The sequence below is a fragment of the Anguilla anguilla genome, chromosome 10, assembly GCF_013347855.1.
Source record: "Anguilla anguilla isolate fAngAng1 chromosome 10, fAngAng1.pri, whole genome shotgun sequence".
Classification (NCBI taxonomy): Eukaryota; Metazoa; Chordata; class Actinopteri; order Anguilliformes; family Anguillidae; genus Anguilla; species Anguilla anguilla.
This window is the reverse complement of record NC_049210.1, coordinates 34,237,486-34,243,485: the sequence shown is the minus strand read 5'-3', so window position 1 is coordinate 34,243,485 and position 6,000 is coordinate 34,237,486. Positions and strand designations below refer to the sequence as shown.

The following is a 6,000-nucleotide window of genomic DNA, read 5'->3' as shown; positions in this document are numbered from 1 at the left end:
GATTTTACTATTTAGGTGAGTCAAATTTATGTTTATGAATGTTCGACAAATGGAACTTAGATGTTGAGCGTACAATATGTTTGTCAAGAAATGCAACTTGTGAGTCCGTGTCAGCATGTGTTTTTTGTTTGGGGGAAAAAATCTTTACGCGTGGCCATCTGACCACTTCTATTGGGCGACACATATGAGCACTTCGGAGCAAGGTTCACACAACGAGAGAAAGAGTATAGTACTAAAAACCATTATAAAGCTCTTGCAGTCGGTTATTGTAGGCATTCGACTATGCACGAGCTCTATACAGCCTACTTTAAGTCTAAGTAACGAACATCTTTTTAGGCGGAGGATTTTAAAGATGACGTAGAAATATTTTGATGCCGGTAAGTTACAAGTGACTCATTTACTTTGAGGGGATTATCGGGGGTGCTGCATCAAAATGACAGCCAGCAAGCGAAATTCCTCAGCAATGTAACTTTTCATTGCTGCGTATATAACGTTGCCATCAAGAAATTTAAAAATAGCAGTATAGACTATACATTGTATGATTCACCAGTGGACGGCTGCTGTTTAGGTAACTAAAGAAAATACAAAAACGGATACATGCGATATTCAGAGGGCTTCATTTTCTAGCGACACCACTTATACAGAAATATTATATTTTAAATTATTACTTTGCTTTGGCCACTATGTTGAAATTCTGCATCAATATTGTGTATACATTGTCTATACGTCATTGATAACAGCTTTATCAATAAAAAATAAAAGTAGTTAAAATGATATTTGTTTTCTTAGACTTGTGTGACTAATGACGCTATAGAGTAGTTTAAAAAGAATTAGCAAAGAAATCAACGGAAACATCCTCGATTTGCCCTAATATTCCGTTACTATCCCTCTTTGTTGTACCAGTAATGATCCCTTTGTTTATGCGATTCCTAAATTATCGTTACACTTTCATAAACAAATATATTTGCTCGATTTTCTTTTTATAGACTTACACTAAAACGTCATCCGTTTTTAAAAGTAGCATTTAGTTACCTTTATTATGAAGAATATCAGACGATTAGCCTATAGCATATATGCACATATCTGCCCGTAGAGAGACTGCTTATCCCCCGTAAATATCATTTAATTCTATGAATTGCATGGAAAATGGCACATCAGTAAGTAAATGAAGGAAATGCAAATCTACCTTTTACATATGCATCGATATTAAAAATAATACACACTCTGGAACCAACAGCATCGGGGCTGTGAGAATGGTGCAGCAGACGTCTCATTATGCATGGGCGATTTCCCCGGCAGGAATCTCCGCTTCTTCACTACACGTTCCCGGATTCGTAAGACACAGAGCACACAGGCTCGGAGCTTCACAAAAGCATATAAGCAAAAGAAGAAAAGAAAAAAAAAAAACATAAAAAATATCATCAAGAATAAAATCGACGGAAAAACATTATTCCGGCTTCTGGAAGAAAGACTATGTAAGCAGCATTTGCATATTTTGATGCACTAATTTCCTTGATGTATTTAAATATGGCTGCACGTAGCAGATATGCTAGTCTACGTCATTGAACGTGACCTCGCTGTAAAACCTGAACGTGAATCCAATGGAGCCAAACGGAAACGCCTGCGAAGGTAACTGCATATCAGCGAAAAATATGAACTTGGACGTCGAAAGCTAACAATTATGCTGGAAAGTTTAGATCTGTTATTAATTAAAGGGCATGTTTATGAAAATGGAGAAGAGTACATGGTTGACTTTTTTAGGCTATAAAGGAACAGTTTATTATTAATAATAATAATAATAATAATAATAATAAATAACTGAGCTTTTATCGGGATAAATGCACATTTTTAACTAAATTAGGCTACTATGATAATATTACAATTTCTAAAGCGTGGCTGTTGGTCTATAGTGTAGTTTTCTTGAAGTTACCTACTCTAAATCAAAATAACAAACAATTTGCCAGAACACCCAATAATGTAGGCCTGCCACAGATTAGAAAGTTGTCTTTGTTGAGCAGAGGTACCAAGAATATGGGCTTTAAGTGTTGTACACCATGGACAAGTTTTCTTAATTTCATTTTAAGACAAACATTTCTGTAACTCAGGGAATGACAGCGTGGAACGTATCTCTTCATGTTATCATAATTGAATGGAATTTGGAGTGTGTGCATGTGTGTGCATGTGCACGTGTGTGTGTGTTTGTGCGTGAGTGAGAGAGAGAGACAGCGAGTGAGTGAGCGGGTGAGGTGTGTGTGAACGTGTGGAATAAATTAACGGTATCATCGACGTAGTAAACTTCTTAATGAACGTGGCAATTTCTGCTCTTCTGGCTATCAAAATGTAGTTGAAAACCTGCTATTGCAGATTCAGATTTGACACCTTCAAAATTGGAGTATGGAAAAGGTGGGTCCTCTCATAGTTAAGTCTTTAGCGCATTTTTATCTTTGTTTATTAACAGTATTGCGAAATAATGAAACATTTTGCCTCTCTGTGTTGCAACGAATTTTCGATTAGTTCCATCTGTCAAAATACGTTACAGAAAAGCTGGAGTAAATTCATTAGGCCCATTGCTATCAACCCGTAACCTGGCCTGGGAACGACGCGAAGTCCACCGCAATAGATGAACAATGGTTCTTCAGTTATACCCAACAAAAGAACTGGGGAACCTGTTTGAATTTCAGAGCACGTCCTTGCCCACACGGAGGGATGGACTATGCCTCGGCCAACCCCAGCCAACCCCAAAAACTTGCAGACGCTCTCCCAGGGGCAAGTTCACTTCTCCATTTGGTGCGGAGGACAAATACGGTGTGGGAAAGTTTCTCTCTCTCCTTCTCTCTTCTCTCTCTCTCTCCCTCCCCCTCTCTTCTGCCTTTCTGTTCTCTCCCTCTCCTCCCTCAGCCCACCCCCCTCTCTCTCTCTTTCTCTCTCATACACGCACATCATGTGGTTGGAATATGCTCTTGCCTAACTCAGAGAGCAACTGAAGCACGCGTAATGAGCTGGGTATTAGCGGCAATTTTAAACGGAAGGGTGGCGAGTGATGGCTGGATATTGTGGGAAGGTCTAGAAAGAACAGTGCATATACTCGAAGGGCCTCTGTTTTTGGATGATTTCTGACTGTTCAAGACAACTGCTGTATTGACTGACGACATTTAAAATATGTAAGTACATTTCTTTAATTCCTGTTGCAGGGTGTTTTAATTTATTTTGTAATTGGCCTATTGTGCTCACGTAAATTTGAATTTAACAAGCAATAAAATTACTGAAATGGTATGGAAATGAAATTTTAAGAAAATCGGCGGTTTTTTAGCCTGTCAATGATTTTATTCATACTGTAACATTGGAACTGTATTTTAGAAGGAAGCAAAGCCAGTAATTGTACACACACAATTAGATTTATAGATTACTTTTTAGTATAATCTTTAAATTGGTTGCAACCACGCGATCGCGAGGTACCAGTTAAGACACTCTTGGAGGGGCTGGAGGGACTCGTCAGGTGATCACAGCCATCGACACTTCAAGCCCCAAGTCCAGTGCAATGAGGAGCATAGGCCACAGATCATGTCTACTGAACAACCTAAAACACTTCTGTCTCCAATGTATGCTCGACGTTAGGGACAGAGATGCGTTACTGCTGGAAGAACAAGGAGAAAAACATTTAAATATATATATATATATATATATATATATATATTTTAAACCTCTATAATGCTAAAGCATGCTGCAGTTTAATGACACAGCACTACCTTATTATAGAAATACTTATAGATGGTTGAGCTGAGCATAAATATGATATGATTATTATTATTATTATTATTATTAGTGTTGTTAATTAGTAGTAGTAGTTGTAGTAGTAGTAGTAATAATAATTATTATTATTATTACATCAATACAGTTGTGTGTTTTGATAGCGTAGCCTACATGTTCTACCTGACCACTGTATTGCAAAGAAAAGCAGACCATCCGGTATTTCAAAACATTCTGCGTGTGGGTGGATATAGCCTACTGTATGCCTAAGTTAACCAACAACAGAGGATTTTTAGTTGCCTTGACGTCACCAAGCTGCGATTGACCTCAGTTCGTTAATTGCTGCTAGATGTGGTAGTTATGAACTAGCTTGTTGGAAACAAGTCCAATATATCGCGCAGAAGATGTTCTTGTCGATTATCGTGATTTAAATCCACCTGGGTACTTGAAGTTCAATAATCCCCCCCCACCAACATACACATATACACACACAAAGATAAATCACATGAATTTAGCATGGTTTTTAAAATATTTTATTAGAGCAAACGAGTTGACAATACATTTCAATTTTAATATGGAAAATACAAATAATACAAAAGTTGCAGTGCCCTTCCCCGTTACCTAATACCTTATATGCAGTTGCCTATCAATCTATTCAATTCAGCCTGTCCGATATGTTCCGTTTGTAGATTCCGCAGTGATATTGTCAGAAAAGAGGAGTAGGCTCCAAGTAAGGTCATATGCATAGGGTACACGGTCGCTATGATTCACAAACAGTTAATTTCTAATAGTCCTGTAAGTTGCATGTTGGTGCTGATATTGTGGGTAGAGTTTTGCCATTTTACCCCTCATTGTGCCATGGATGTAAATGCTAGTATAAATATAATTCCCATAACTACTTATATATCAAATCGTAAAGTTAAAGCTCACATTCAAAATTAGCAAGCACGTCGCAATAGATTTGATATATGGTCCTTAATGAATGAAAGTGTATGGACGTTAGTCAAGGTGTGGTGTGTTATATAAACTGGAAACCTGATAGAAATGCCGACTGATAAACAACGCACGTTCTTCATTTCTGTTTTGGCCTTCTGCCTCATGTCTTTTATTGGCATAAACGAAGAGACACTCAACTTAGAATCATCATGCACCGATTTGACAGTCAATTATAATTGGCACGTTAAGGCCACATCGTGACGTTATCATATATATAGTGCGTTAAGATAAGATACCGACAGCCTGTTTTTTTTTAATTTTTTTTTAATCATGTAGGCCTAAACATGTCTTTACATGTTCCTACAAGCGCACATGTTGCATTACATTAATCCTTTATTGTAATGTTTGAATGCAGCTTGACAGTAACTGAAGCCTACTGCTGTGGGGAAGCACGTCATGCATGTGCTGCATTTATTGCGCTATTCCTTTGCCTCTTTGAATATCGTAATGGAATATCGCGTTTAAATCTCTTAATGTAGGATACACACACATATGCAAAGACTAACGTTGACGTGTGTGTGTGTGTGTGTGTGTGAGAGAGAGAGAGAGAGAGAGAGAGCGAGAGAGAGATCGGGCAGTGTTTTGGTAACAAAATGTATTAAGGTAAAGATTATACTCATAAACCGTTACCCAGGCGACAGTGTTTTGAAGTTTCATTCTTCTATCGCGTTGCTGTGGAATTGATTATCTCGTAGCAGGTTAAACGTGTGAGTGGATAGCTGTGCTATAGAGTGTAGATGCTCAGGACACCTAAATCGCTCTTCCCACGCGTATAAGCACGATTGTGCTGTAAAACAGTGAGATAGTAACGTTTTAGATGGTTTCGGTTCTATGGTGACGCTTGAACAATAAATAATAATAGGTTTCTATCGAATTGCGAGCTTTATTACATCAGGGGAATTAATAACAAGCTGAAATCAGTGCTTCGTTAATATGGTTGCACGCGCACATGCTCTCTCTCTCTCTCTCTCTCTCTCTCTCACACACACACACACACACACACACACACAGTCTCCGTATACCTGTTTTTGTCTGTGCATGCAGACATACGAACATGCAACCAAGCACATTTAGGGCATATAGACAAGCGGGGTAGCATTAGAGCGTTATCAGGATACACCCTATTGTTTTGTAATATGGCAGAAATAATGACATAAATAATGAAAAAAATATCATATCGCTACTTTTTATTTGATACAATGACACGAATGCAGCACGAGGGAGATGGAACTCAGGCTCAAATCTTAGCAGTCTGTT

At 38.1% G+C, this 6,000-nt stretch overlaps 1 long non-coding RNA gene across 2 annotated transcripts in view; it reads left to right on the top strand.

Annotated features, from left to right (window-relative positions):
• LOC118237512 overlaps positions 1–6,000 on the top strand; it is a 58,416-nt gene continuing 52,416 nt past the window's right edge. The window contains exons 1-2 of one of the 2 annotated variants that reach the window (XR_004767192.1): positions 1–15; positions 2,682–3,161. This is a non-coding gene — a long non-coding RNA (uncharacterized LOC118237512). Of the gene's footprint in view, positions 16–1,493; positions 1,630–2,681; positions 3,162–6,000 lie in introns of those variants that run through there. The other variant, XR_004767191.1, reaches the window with a different exon arrangement.